Below are 15260 nucleotides of genomic sequence, written 5' to 3' on the forward strand. Positions count from 1 at the left end.
TATTACTGCCAAAGAAATGCATATGTTGTCCTATGTAAATGTAAGAGTTCGATTTCTGTATCTTTAAAAATTTTGTACCTTCTAAATTGCCATTTCTTTGCCATTGGACAAAGCTGTGTCACTTCCTTCTGGCTAAAAATCTCCCTTGAGGAACAAAATCTGTCCAAATCTGGCCAGACTGTTTCTCACCTTTCTTCTATTCCATCCCATTCTACTGTCTCTACCTTGTCCATGTGAAGCTGTCCCCAGCTTTTCCATATTCTGTGTCCTCTAATATTAATTTCCTTTACTCACTCTAAGAGAATGAAAAACATGGAATACACTTTTTTAAGGTGTTAATTCTTCAAGACATATTAAAAGCAACACTCCATTCACACAAGGCTCCTTTCTTGCTCCTCTGCCCACAATACTAGATTTCCATTCTCTCTCCCTTGCCATCATGAATGAATCCTTAATCATTTACATGTCTTCCTTTCTGAACTGAGATCCTCAAAGGTAGGAAATTTATCTTAATCACTTGATTATGTAGTGAATAAGTTAATGGACAAATGACTAGTCTACCCAATAATGTAAGGAGAGAGGAATAGATCATCCTTTCTCTCCTGTGTGCAAACTCTGCCCGATTACTGTCTGCACAAAATATAAAAAACCAAACCGATAATGGCACAAACCAGTGTTCACAGACTGTTTTTATGAACACAGAAACAAATTATTTCCTTTTTCAATTCTCAAAACATCCAATTTTATGGGAAAATATAATGCCATTTTAATAAGATGGTTGTCAGAGTTGAAGTAATTGTGTGTCTCAGCAGAATAAAATTGTTTCCATAATGGAAATTAAACCAAATATCACACGATGTGCATGTGTTCACTTATACTGAACTTCCCAAAACGCTTTTCTTGAGATACCATTGATGTTTTACTATTTATCTGTCTTTGCTGTATAATTACACATTATGCAGATGAAATATCAGTGATAGAAATTGTTTCTGAATGTTACAGAGAAATCATGTGTAAGTTCTTCAAGTTGATCATGAACTGTTGTTCATCTTCTGGATTTGAATGTGCAGAAGGGAATGCTGAGCATTTAGTATTTACTGTACAAAGTCTGCATGGTTACGTGGAGTTTTGTGTGTGTCCCAGTTTAGTGATTAAAACTGAATTGTTACCTTCTGTGTGTCCTTTGTTCCTTCACATTCGTGTCAATGGATGCCTCACTGACCAGAGGTGCTAGATTTCCACTTATTTTTATGTACTCAGTATGCCATACACTGCTTATATATGCATGATCATTTTTTTAAAAAAGATTATTTATTTATTCATGAGAGACACACACACAGAGAGAGAGAGAGAGAGAGAGAGAGAGAGATGCAGAGACACAGGCAGAGGGAGAAGCAGGATCCACACAGGAAGCCTGATGTGGGACTTGATCCCCGGACTCCAGGATCACACCCTGGGCCAAAGGCAGGCACTAAACCACTGAGCCACCGGGCTGCCCTGCATGATCATTTTTATTTATTTATTTTACTGGGTCAATGTAGGGAAGAGAAATGCAGCCTACATGTGAACAGAACACAAATATGCCACATTACCAGTGATAAATCAGAAGTAGGAAGAACACACAATGATTTCCTTTTTTCCCTTCTTTCTACATTTTATATGTCTCAAGATTTCTAAAGGCCAAAAACAAATCTTCTAAGGACTATCTATTCACATTGTGGCCCACAGACCTGCATCACCTTGGAGTCTGTTAGAAATGCATATATCCTTCTGTCCTGTCTCCAGAGCTATTGAATCTGGATTTGCATTTTAACAGGATCCCCAGGTGTTCCATACACACATTAAAATTTGGGAGGCACTATTCTAAAAGATTTTTTCTCACTATCTGGCAAAATGTTTGTCTCCTCCCCTCTTTAAGTAGTCTCCATGTCCAACTTGGAGCCCAACATGGGTCTTGAACTCATGACCCTAAGATCAGGACCTGAACCAAGATCAAGAGTAGGACACTTAACTGACTGAGCCTCCCAGGCACCCTTCTCCCCATTTTTAAAATGTACTCCATAGTGCCATTAATTTTTTTTCTTAATATAAAGTTATAATATTAAGAAATACTGGGGTACCCAGGTGGCATAGTCAGTTGAGCAGCCCACTCTTGATTTCAGCTCAGGTCCTGATCTCAAGTGTTCTGAGATCAAGTCCCACATTAGGCTATGTGCTCAGGGCAGAGTCTGCTTAAGACTCTTTCTCGCCCTCCCTCTGCTCCTCCCCCACTCTCAAATAAATAAATAAATACATCTTTTTTAAAATATTGAGAAATACTTGGTGAAAAATATGACTACCTTCTTTATAAGGTGCTGGAAAACATCCTCTTGTAGACAACATGGGAGGTAATGAGGAAGGGAACCATGTGGCTATCTAAGGAAGAGCCTGTGAGGAAGAGTGGACATTGCCCATGCTTTAGGAGGATATTTAAGTGTTCAGGGATCAGAACGGGCCTTCTGTGGCTCCTGGGAATGAGTAGAATGATCAAGAAGAGGGATCCCTGGATGGCGCAGCAGTTTAGCGCCTGCCTTTGGCCCAGGGCGCGATCCTGGAGACCCGGGATTGAATCCCACGTCGGGCTCCCGGTGCATGGAGCCTGCTTCTCCCTCTGCCTGTGTCTCTGCCTCTCTCTCTCTCTCTCTCTCTCTATCATAAATAAATAAAAATTAAAAAAATATATTAAAAAAAAAGAAGAAAAGAGTTATAAGTCACAGAGGGACCTTTCAGAACTTTGTAAGGACACTGATGTCTACTGGCACGGAAGTGGTGAGCTATGGAAAGGTTGGCACATAGGCTGGCGGTATCTAGCTTACACGTCTGCTTTCTGCCTTTCCATCTGCAGGAGGGAAAGTCGAATCAGGAATCCACTCAGAATGTGACTGCTACACCCCAAGAGAGCAAGGATGGTAGCTTCGAGGGGGTAGTAGAGGATTGGGAGAAAAGTGATCAGACGCTGCTCATACTTGGAAGATGGATGCTGTTAAGTCTTCATGAAACACTGGAGCTGTGAAGGGTGGACAGAGCTCAAAGATGACTGCTAAGGCTTCATCTGAAGAGTTGACATAAGCTAAGGTGAAGAAGACTGCAAGGGAAGTAGTGATTTTTAGTTTTAACTTTTTGGTTATGGCATTTGAGAAGGAGTGCTGAGGACCTCAGGTTTTGTCATGTTAGGACTAAGATGAGTATCTCCTTCTTTCTCCTGGCTGAAAAGGCCATTTGTGACAACACAGATGGAACTTGAGGACATTCTATTGGTTGACATAAGTCAGACAGAGAAGGACCAATATCATATGATCTCACTTACCTGTGGTGTCTGAAGAAGCCAAACTGTGAGAAACAAAAAATAAGAGGTGGTTTCTGGGCACTTAGGGGAGGGGGGGAAGGAAAAGATGTTGGTCAAAGGGCGTAAACTTCCAGTAATATGATGAGTAAGTTCTGGAGATCTAATGCGCAGCATGCTGACTGTAGTTAACTTCATTGCATTATATACTTAAGATTTGCTGAGGTATCTGCACCCCAATGTTTATAGCAGCAATGTCGACGATAGCCAAACTGTAGAAGGAGCCTCGGTGTCCATCGACAGATGAATGGATAAAGAAGATGTGGTCTATGTATACAATGGAATATTCCTCAGCCATTAGAAATGACAAATACCCACCATTTGCTTCGACGTGGATGGAACTGGAGGGTATTATGCTGAGTGAAGTAAATCAATCGGAGAAGGACAAACAGTGTATGTTCTCATTCATTTGGGGAATATAAATAATAGTGAAAGGGAATAAAGGGGAAAGGAGAAAAAATGAGTGGGAAATATCAGAAAGGGAGACAGAACATGAAAGACTCCTAACTCTGGGAAACGAACTAGGGGTGGTGGAAGGGGAGGTGGGCGGGGGGTGGGGGTGATTGGGTGACAGGCACTGAGTGGGGCACTTGACGGGATGAGCACTGGGTGTTATTCTATATGTTGGCAAATTGAGCACCAATAAAAAATAAATTCATAAAATAAATAAAGAAAGAAATAAAAAAACCCACAAGATTTGCTGAGATAGTAGGTCTTAAATGTAATAACCACTAGGCGTGCTTGGCTGGCTCAGTCGGTAGAGCATGTGATTCTTCATGTCAGGATCATGAGTTCAAGCCCCATGTTGGGCGTAAAGCCTACTTAAAAAAAAATGTGGTAATTTTGTGAAGTGATGGAGGTGTTAGCTAAATCTACTATGGTAGTCATTCTGCATTCTACGGAGGGATACAACAGGAGAGTGAAGTGTCCACATGAGGAAAGGATTCCAAGGTGCAGACAGTGAGGACTGTGTCAAACGATGCAGGAAGTCCGGGGAGGAGGGATGGGTGAAGAAGGTGATGGGGTTTAAGGAGTGCGTTTGTGATGAGCACCAGGTACTGTATGGAGGTGTTGAATCACCCTGTCATACACCCAAAACTAATATAACACCATATGTTAACTAACTAGAATCAAAATTTTAAAAATGATTGGTAAGTCCAGGTGGCTGAGGACTGGGTTTGGCATTGCATGCTGCAGCTGAGAGGTCATGGGTGACCTCGAAAGGACCCATTTTCCTTGGAGAGGTGTGCAGACACCTTGTGTTAAAGAAAAATGTAAGATAGAGATCTGAATATGTCATAATAAACCAAATTTTTTTAAGGTGTTTTACCAGCAGGAGACACAATGTGGGCAGTTGCTGACAAAGGAAATGGGGATAAGAAGATTACTTTTTTCTGTTCCTTTTGGCAGGGGTGGGGTTTGACAGCGGAGTAATCACCTGCTGCTCACGTAATTGATCCAGTTCAGTGTGACCACGTAATAATGACACAGATGGGAGGGAGGATTGTGGAAGTCATAGAGAAGTCCACGCTGACTTAGGACTTATGATACAAGCAGATGGGCCCCGGGTTGCTCTGCAGTCACAGAGGGAAGGCTGAAATGTGTGGGAATCAGATGGGTAGGTGGGTAGAGTGAGGCAGAGCTGTTGTAATCTCTCTATGGAGGCTTCACACTTTCCCCATGAAATAGTAAGGTCATGAACTGCAAGCAAGAATGTGGAGAAGGTCCTGGACATTGGATAGATGTTGGACATTGAGGAGAAAAGAGAAGGTAAGATCCTCTCAGATCCCTGTCATTCAGAGCGTGGCCTGCAGACCAGCAGTCACAGCCTGAGAGTTACTGAGCTATCACCAACCTCTCCGGCACCAAAGGAACCGAAATCCACAAGATCTCTTGGTGATTTATTTTTTTAAATTTATTTATTTATTTGAAAGAGAGCATACATGTACACATGCAAGTGGGGGAGGGGCAGAGAGGGAGAATCCCAAGTAGACTTGGTGCTCAGCGCAGAGCCCAAGTGGGACTTGATCTCAGGACCCCGAGTTCATGGGCTGAAATCAAGAGTCGATGCTTAACCAACTGAGCCACCCAGGCGCCCCGATTTCTCAGTGTTTTCTAAGCCACTTGTTTTCAGATTTGCACACTGGATTTGACCAGGAAGATTAAAAAAATCTAGATGCTCAGGCCATACTCAGCACCAATTCCATCAGAATATTCTGGGATGGGGTCCAAACATCAGCATTCTTTTAAACCACCTGGATGGCTTTAGTATGAAACCAATTTTGATGAGTGTTCTGGGTATGCGGGTAAGTGGATGAACTCAAGAAAGCCCCCTGGAGGTTAATGGTCCTGGGTTTAAAGACCCCATTTTGCCAGGTTGCAAGTTTTTCTCTTCTGCTGCATAAGTGTAGGTCCAGAATGTGCAATGAGGTGCATGCAAAGAGGACTGGGGTTTGGCCAAGCAATGAGAACAGCAGCCGAGTTCCGTTTACTGGCCTGCCTTGTCTTTCCTGCATTCTCTCTCCTGCAAACCAGAGTGGCTCCATTTGTAGCTCTTGTAAATTTTTGCTGTCTGCCCAAGATCTAAAAGGACATTTTTGAGAGTTGAATGTACTAATATATAATATGCTCTCTTCTGCCCTGTATTCCTCACATATTCCTATCAGAATCATGTAAGCGTGTGATAATACAATGGATTTCTAACATCTGTGTGTGTGTGTGTGTGTGTGTGTGTGTGAATGATATCATTGTTGTGTAAGCTTGAATAAATTCATCAGTAAATCTGTGTACCCTCAGAATCTTGACTATCATTTCCTGATTTTTGTTTCACTTTTTACTTTCTTTTCCTCTTTCTTTTATTGATTTACACAGATTTCCAAGTTTGTCTAGAATGCTCAGTTTCAGTACTTTATATTTTCAAAGGATTATTCTCAACTTCTCTAACATTTTCCAGTGTATCTGTGCAGATCTGTGCATAGCATTGTCTTATAAATCCTTAACTGCCTTTCTGTGTGTCTCAGGTCTAGTTTTTTTTTTTTTTTTAAGATTTTATTTATTCATAGAGATACACAGAGAGAGGCAGAGATACAGGCAGAGGGAGAAGCAGGGGAGCCTGATGCAGGACTCATCCCAGGACCCTGGGATCATGCCCTGAGCCAAAGGCAGACATCCAACCACTGAGCCACCCAGGCATCCGTCTCAGATCTGGTTTTGTTAATTTCCTTCTTCTGCCTTTTTTTCTCCAGCCTCCTGCCTTTTCATCTTTTACAGAATTATGTCTCTTTTACTAATTAAAGACTAATTTCTTGAGGCTTATCGGTAATCATTATTTTCTTTTTATGATATTAAACAAATATTAAACAAACATGTTTATAGTAGTAATATTACATTGCACATGTAGTCTAACGTGGGACAGTCATCAGACAAATGTGTGTGGCATTTGATAAGTCTCTGCAAAAAAAAAATAAGTCTCTGCAAAGATATTTCATGTGCTTTTGTGTATGAAAAGCAGACATTAGCTGCCTACATATGTTTCCATTGGCCTTACATAGAGTCTTAATCATGTACTGTTTGCTGCTTCTCAGTTTGATCGTAGAGTGATGAAGTTGGAGATGCAACTATGGAGCATGGAATTCAAATCCTCTGCTTCTGCTTCCACTTTGTAACACAATCAGCACCTGTCTCTTATCCGCTGTGAATGGAATCCTCCTCCCAAACCTTCTGTGGGAAGCCAGAGATAGTCACACCTGCCCCCACAGGGATGACGAGGCGAACGTGAGTGTTTTCACCTCATTATATATGCATCAGGTCAACAGTGTTTTATAAGCATCTCTTGTTATATGTTAGCTGGTTTCAGGGTTTTTTATGATTATAAAGAAATTATTTCTAAATCGCTCAATAGGCCTCTTGTACATTTATCTGACAATATTTACAATTGTTAGATAAAAGGACTGGAAAGGTTTTATCCATTTTTTAAAATGATTTTATTTATTCATTCATGAGGAGACACAGAGAGAGACAGAAAGAGGCAGAGACACAGGCAGAGAGAGAAACAAGCTCCCTGCAAGGAGCCCGATGTGGGACTCCATTCTGGACTCCAGGATCATGCCCAGAGCCAAAGGCAGACGCTCAACTGCTGAGCTACCCACGCGTCCCAGGACTGGAAAGGTTTTAAATACATAACTCTCTTGAAAATGCAATAGTTAACTCTGATAAAAAATGCCTGACCATATTATAATGGTACATTTTCAGAGATGAAAAGTTCTGCGGTTTTACTATGACTTCATTTGAATGCAGTAGGGATAAGTAATATATTCACAATGCAGTAGGGATAAGTAATATATTCACAAAAAATATATGAGTCCATATAGCCCTTTTCAACCCAGATTCTTTGAGAGAATTAAGCCCTAAGAGTCATGATTTTTTTTCTTAAGATTGCATTTTTAAGTAATGTCTACACCCAATGTGGGGCTCAAACCTACAACCCTAAGATGAAGTTGCACACTCCACTGATGAGTGAGGCAGGTACCCTGGTAATGACTTTTCTTCTGTGCACCTATATTAATACTAGATTTAAGAGAATGTTCACTAAAATCACTGTTTATATTTCTTTTAATTTTTTAAAATTAATTTATTTATTTATGATAGACAGAGAGAGAGAGAGAGAGAGAGAGAGAGAGAGAGAGAGAGAGAGAGGCAGAGACACAGGAGGAGGGAGAAGCAGGCTCCAGGCCGGGAGCCCAACGTGGGACTTGACCCCGGGACTCCAGGACCGCGCCCTGGGCCAAAGGCAGGCGCTAAACCACTGAGCCACCCCGGGATCCCCTCACTGTTTCTATTATGTAGTGCGCATAAACAATCCTGTTTGAGAAGGAATTAATAGGAAAAACTATTTCAAATTAACTAATTAATTTACTATAGTTAAGAATAATTTTCCCAGGGACGCCTGGGTGGCTCAGCGGTTTAGCGCCTGCCTTTAGCCCAGGGCGTGATCCTGGAGTCCGAGGATCCATGCAGGGAGCCCGACGTGGGACTCGATCCCCTGTCTCCAGGATCAGGCTCTTGGTTGAAGGGGGTGCTAAACCGCTGAACCACCCGGCTGCCCCTCATTTTCCCTTTTGTAAACTAATTAAGTTGAATGACTCCCGGATGTATTGGGGGTTTTGCTTGTTGGCTCACTGCGGGAAACTTTGATGAGTATGAACTTGCCTCTAAGAACGCCTTTGACTGAAATGAAGCCCATCCACTTCAATATTCAGCATTTCTGGTCACCAGCACTCCTACTGGCCAACATCCCGACTCCTGTCCCTCTTGTCCCAGTCATATTATGCTTCTAAGTGAGATGATAGGTGAATGTAGTTGACATGCTGTTTTCCTCTTTAACCCAACTTATCCAGTATATGTATTTCAAAACATTCATTTATTGATGCATTGTTGAATAAGACAGAGAAGGTGGAGAGAAGAGCCACCATGTAAGTACATGAATAAAAAGATACTTCACCAGGATCCCTGGGTGGCGCAGCGGTTTAGCGCCTGCCTTTGGCCCAGGGCGCGATCCTGGAGACCCGGGATCGAATCCCACATCAGGTTCCCGGTGCATGGAGCCTGCTTCTCCCTCTGCCTGTGTCTCTGCCTCTCTCTCTCTCCCTGTGTGACTATCATAAATAAATAAAAAAATTAAAAAAAAAACTTAAAACAAAAAAGATACTTCACCATCAAGACAATGCGGCAAAAGAGCAGACAAACGGGCAAAGGGAACAGAGCAGGCAACTGAGAAACAGACCCACACAAATATAGTGAGCTGATCTTTGACAAAGGAACAAAGGAAATATGATGGTGAATAGATCATCTTTTCAACAAATGGTGCTGAAGCAACTGGACATCCACATGCAAAAAAATTAATCTAGGGGTCTCTGGCTGGCTCAGTCTGAGATCTTGTAACACTTGGTCTCCAGGTTTGTAAATGTGAGCCCCATGCTGGCTGTAGAGATTACTTAAAAATAAAACTCTTTTGGGACACCTGGGTGGCTCAGCGGTTGGGCGTCTGCCTTTGGCTCAGGGCGTGATCCCAGAGTGCCGGGATCAAGTTCTGCATCGGGCTCCCTGCATGGAGCCTGCTTTTCCCTCTGCCTGTGTCTCTGCCGCTCTCTCTCATGAATAAATAAATAAATAAATTTAAAAATAAATAAATAGGGGATCCCTGGGTGGCTCAGTGGTTTAGCGCCTGCCTTTGTCCAGGGCATGATCTTGAGGTCCCGGGATCGAGTCCCACATTGGGCTCCCTGCATGGAGCCTGCTTCTCCCTCTGCCTGTGTCTCTGCCTCTCTCTCTCTCTCTCTCTCTCTCTGTCTCTCATGAATAAATAAATAAAATCTTTAAAAAAAATAATAAATAAAAATAAAAATCTTTTAAAATAAATCTAGACAATAGACCTTATATACCCTTTATATTTTAATGTTTTTTTTTAAGATTTTATTTTTAAATAATCTCCACACCCACCATGGGGCTCAAATTCACAACCCTGAGATTAAGAGTCACACAATCTACCAACGGAGCCAGCTGGGCACCCAAGACCTTATACTCTTTAAAAAATTAACTCAAGTGCATCACAGACATAAATGTAAAATGAGGAAACCATAGACATCTAGATGTAACACAGGAGAAAATCTAGATGATCTGGGGTTTGGTAATGACATTTTAGATACAACATAATCCATGAAAGAAATAACTGATAGCCAATATTGCATTAAAATCAAAAAGGTGGGCAGCCCAGGTGGCTCAGCGGTTTGGCGCCGCCTTCAGCCCAGGGTGTGATCCTGGGGACCCAGGATCGAGTCCCACATTGGGTTCCCTGCAAGGAGCCTGCTTCTCCCTCTGTCTGTGTCTCTGCCTCTCTCGCTCTGTGTCTCTCATGAATAAATTTAAAAAATAATTTAAAAAATAAAATAAAAAATAAAATAAAATCAAAAAGGTCTGCTCTACGAAAGATACCATCGTGGCAATGGGAAGAGAAAACACAGTCTAGAAGAACTATTTGCAGGGTGGCTGGATGGCTAGGCATCTGCCTTTGGCTTGGGTTGTGATCTCCAGGTTCTGGGATTGAGCCCCACATGAGGCTCCCAGCTCAGCGGGGAGTCTGCTTCTCCCTCTGCCTCTTTCCCACTTGTTCTTTCTCTGTCTTTCTCTCTCAAATGAAAAAATTAAAAATCTTTAAAAAATATATTTGCAGAAGACAGATCTGATGAAGGGCTGTTGTTATCCAAAATATACAAAGAAGTCTTAACGTTCAACAATAAGAAAATAACTCAATTTAAAAATAGTCAAGGTATCTGGGCAGATGCCTCACCATAAAGGTACACATATGGCAAACACGTTGATAAAGAGAAGTTCCACATCATATGTTATCAGGGAATCACAAATTTGAATGAGATACACAAATGTTGGAATGGTGAAAATGCAAAATGCTGACAACACTAATTGCTGGTGAGGATGTTGAAAACCAGGAGCTCTCATATGCAGGTTATGGGAACACAAAAAGATAAGGTCACCTTGGAAGACAGTTTGGCAGTTTCTTAAAAACTAAACTTACTTTTACCATAAGATCCAGCAATGGTGCTCTTTGCTATTTACTAACCAAAGGATGCAAAATCTTATATCTACACAAAAAACCTGTGCATGGGTGTTTATAACATCATTGCCAATATCTGGAAGCAAGCAAGGTGTCCTTCAGTGGGTGAATGGATACATAAACGGTGGTACCTCCAAAGTAGAACATCATTCAGTGCTAGAAAGAAATGAGCTATCAGGCCATGGAAAGCCACGGATGGAACCTGTAGTGCATATTACTAAGTGAAAGAAGCCAGTCTGAAAAGTCTACATATTGCGTGATTCCAATTCTGACTTTCTGGAAAAGGCAAAACTACGGAGACAGTAAAAAGATCAGTGGTTGCCAGGGGATTGAGAAAGGGGGGATGAATAAGCTGAGTACAGAGGGTTTTTAGCACAGCAAATCTATTCTGTATCCTATAACAGTGATACACGTCATTATACATTTGCCCAAACCCACAGGATGCACAAGCCCAAGAATGAACCCTAATGTAAAGCATGGACTCTGGGTGATAATGATGTGTCAGTGTAGGTTTGTGGATGTTAACATCTTGCGTGAGATTTTGATAGTGGGGTAGGCTGTGCCCTTAGGGGGGCCGGGGGATGTCTGTGATTTCTGCTCACCTTAACTGTGAACTAAAACTGTTCTAAATAATAGAAGCTATTTTTTTTTAAAGATTTTATTTATTTATTTGAAAGAGAGAGACAGAGAGAATAGGCAGAGGGACAGAGAAACAGAAGCAGAAGCACTCTCTGCTGAGCAGGGAGCCTGCTGCGGGACTCGACCCCAAAACCTGAGCTGAAGGCAGATTCTTAATAGACTCAAGCCACACAGGCGTCCTGAATCTTTTTTTAAAGATTTTATTTATTCATGAGAGACACAGAGAGAGGCAGAGACATAGACAGAGATAGAAGCAGGCTCTTCACAGGGAGCCCGATGTGGGACTTGATACCCGAACCCAGGATCACGCCCTGAGCCAAAGGCAGATGTTCAACCACTGAGCCACCCAGGCGTCCCCAAAGCTATTTTTGTAAAGCTATTGCAGGCAAGTGTTTTGAAGAAAATACCTGAAGGTAATATGATAGGGAGTATGTGGAGGGGCAAATTTTGATGGGTTATAGGTGTTCTCTATGAGAGATTTCAAACTTTTTTTTTTTGGTGAGGGAGGTTGTCTAATCCTAGGGTTTCCTGCTGCTGTTGAGGTGAGAAAGGTAATGTTATTACCATATTGTTAGCAAATTGTGTGTATGTGTAAGTGTGTGTGTCGCACTCAACAATATTTTCAGATTTTTTTTAAGTTAATATAATAGTCTTTATTACCTATCGTATGATCCTCTTGGTGAATCAATGTGAATACCATTTGCCAAAACAGAAAAAGCATTTGCTGCTCCTAGGACTCAGGTTTAATTTGCATCTATTAATGAACATTATTGATCATATTGTACACATTCTCTACATTTTCATCGATTTATTTATTTTGACTTATCCTGTCAAAAGACTGGAAAAGTGTGTTAAAGTTTCCCCAAACAATTTAGTGTCTTTGCATTTTAAAACACATTTTGTAAGTACATTTCAAATATATTTGGATGCTTTGTCATTCACCTCATAAATATTCATGACTCTAATAGCTCCATTGACATTTTATCTTAATTGATGAGTGCTTTCAAATTTTGTCCTTGACATATTTTAGTATCAAAAATTTCAGCAAATCAAACTTTGTTGCTTTTTTATAAAACTTCTTTTTGTGCAGATGCATTGGTTAAAGACTTGGAACATTAATTTTCTACATATATTTCTAAAAAAAAAGATAAACAGAATTACTTAAATCAACTTCAGATTATGAAAAATAGAAAAAAGTACTTCTCAATAACCTTTCTGAGGGTGATTAAAAGAAGTACAACCACCAAAACACGAAATGAGATCATCATTCAATATGTACTGATTTTGGAAGGAAATGGATGGGATAGGCCAGCCCATTTGAAAAACAGACAACTAAATAGCAAAACACATTGATAGACATATTTATTAAGTCATTGGGTAGGTAATTTTCATTCAATATGTTTTCAAGTCTTTCATCAAATCATGGTTTCCAGGGAGCACGTGGCTAGCTCATTTGGTAAAGCATGCAACTCTTAATCTTGGGATCGTGAATTCAAGCCCCATGTTGGGTGTACAGCTTACTTCAAATCCTGGTTTCCATATTACTATGTCATGTGCTTCACCTTAGAGATTGTCATGCTGTGACATGCCTTGTTTTGTTGTATTTATGTATTTCACCTGGCAAATGAATAAGTGTTAATATTTATATGCTTAGAGATTTATTTTTTTTAGATTTTATTTATTTATTTATTTATTCATGAGAGACACAGAGAGGCATAGACATAGGAAGAGGGAGAAGCAGGCCCCGAGGGGAGCCTGATGCGGGACTCAATCCAAGGACCCCAGGATCACAGCCTGAGCTGAAGGCAGATGCTCAACCACTGAGCCACCCAGGTGCCCCTGCTTAGAGGTTTAAAAGTAAATGCACAGATTTCCACGTTTGCACATTTAGAATGTTTCTGCAAAAGGCACACAGAAGATTCCATTTCACAACATTATCATTGGATATACATACCACAATTAGATATACAGAACACAGGAGCATTTAAAACAATGGTGTGGTTTTCGGAGTAAATTCTAAATCTTATTCCTTAATTCTCAATCTCATTCATTCTGTGTACTTCAATTTTAGATGTGTGAAGTAACAGCAAGTAGATGATTGCTACCTTGTAATAATGCTCTTTCCCACAAAGATGTCGATCTCTCTCATAATTCCCAAAACGTGTGACCACATTTTTAGATGTCAAAGGAGAATTAAAGCTGCAGATGGAATTAAGCCGTCTAATTAGTAGACTTTAAAATAAGAGTATTATCCTAGGCCACCAGTGTAATCCTAAGGGTACTTAAATGTGGAAATGGGAGGCAGAGCAGTGTTTGAATGAAGTGATACCTCATGAGGTGGTGGGACTTACTGGGTCATTGTTGGCTTTGAAGGGGAAAGAGTCCACAAGCCAAAGAATGTGATCAACCTTTCTAAGCTGTAGAAGACAAGAAAACATGCTCTGCTGTAGCGCCTCCAGAAAGGACCGCAGCCTTGCTTCCATCTGTGAAGCCCATATGGACTTGTGAACTCCAGGGCTGAAGAAGATCTGTAAGTTTCCATTGTTTATGATTTTGCACTTAGATTCACTTGCTTAAAATTGAACACCAATAAAAATTAATTTATTAAAAAAAATAAAAAAATAAAAACAAAATAAAAAAAAAAGATTCACTTGCTTACAATTCAAATATTTGTCCAAAAGCCCATGGGCCTCTTGGTTTTGTAGAATGAGAAAGTATTGTCCACAAGGCAACATAGTGACAGGTGACCAAGTCAAAAAATGGTCCTCGGGGAGGGGGTCACCATTTGTGCAATGCAGCTGTTCTGTAACTGCTTTCAAACCCAGCATGCCAAGCTCAGAGTGTCTGCTGTGTAAAAGGTGACATTACTTCAGTTTTGCAAGCTCAAGGTTTTAGAGCTTCATTGGAAACAGCGTGAGGCCTACCCATTCTTTATTGTCATTCCTGGCTCACATCCATGTCACAGCTAGATTGAAATAGAAGGATGAGAGCCTAATTATTTTGCTTTTTATTTCATTATTTCATTTTAGTCAGTTAACAAAATGAGGCACACATGTGAAATTAGCAGAAAGACTTCTTGATAATGACTTCCTATAGCCATCACTGAATTTCCTCATTTAATCAATAATTTCATTATTTTATGTGGAGCTGTGTAAAGCTCCCCTTTCAGTGTACATATATACATAACTAATTTTGTTGTTTCAAAACATTCATTCCTGCCAAAACTATTTATACCATTTTAAAATATTAAAAATTTTTCATGTTTAGTTCCTATCAGCATGCTGTCTTTATTATATTATGGAGTATCATTATTTCAATGTAAAATTTTGACAAATGACCATAATAAATCTATTGATTTATTCCATTATATTATATGGAAAAGTTTTGACTGGTTGCAATGCTGCCAAGCTTCAGAAGAATGTTCTCTTCAGCAGAGAAAAGTCCTGTTTTTTTCTCTGCTTCTGTTTTAGTACATGGTGTTGGATATGATACAGACTGATATAGCGACACAAGGATGCAGATTGAAAGTGTGAATCAAGAAGATTCTACAGGTATATTTTTCTCAACACTTATTGCTAATACCCACCTCAATGTAATGCAAGAAAATGCACA

General features: G+C 40.5%; 1 protein-coding gene across 1 annotated transcript in view; it reads right to left on the reverse strand.

The window, feature by feature from the left end:
* The window catches only part of PNPLA4 (patatin like phospholipase domain containing 4), a 107323-nt gene that overhangs the window by 41506 nt on the left and 50557 nt on the right, over positions 1–15260 (reverse strand). The window lies entirely within an intron of this gene.

This window comes from Nyctereutes procyonoides, unplaced genomic scaffold, assembly GCF_905146905.1.
Source record: "Nyctereutes procyonoides isolate TBG_1078 unplaced genomic scaffold, NYPRO_anot_genome, whole genome shotgun sequence".
NCBI classification, from domain to species: Eukaryota; Metazoa; Chordata; class Mammalia; order Carnivora; family Canidae; genus Nyctereutes; species Nyctereutes procyonoides.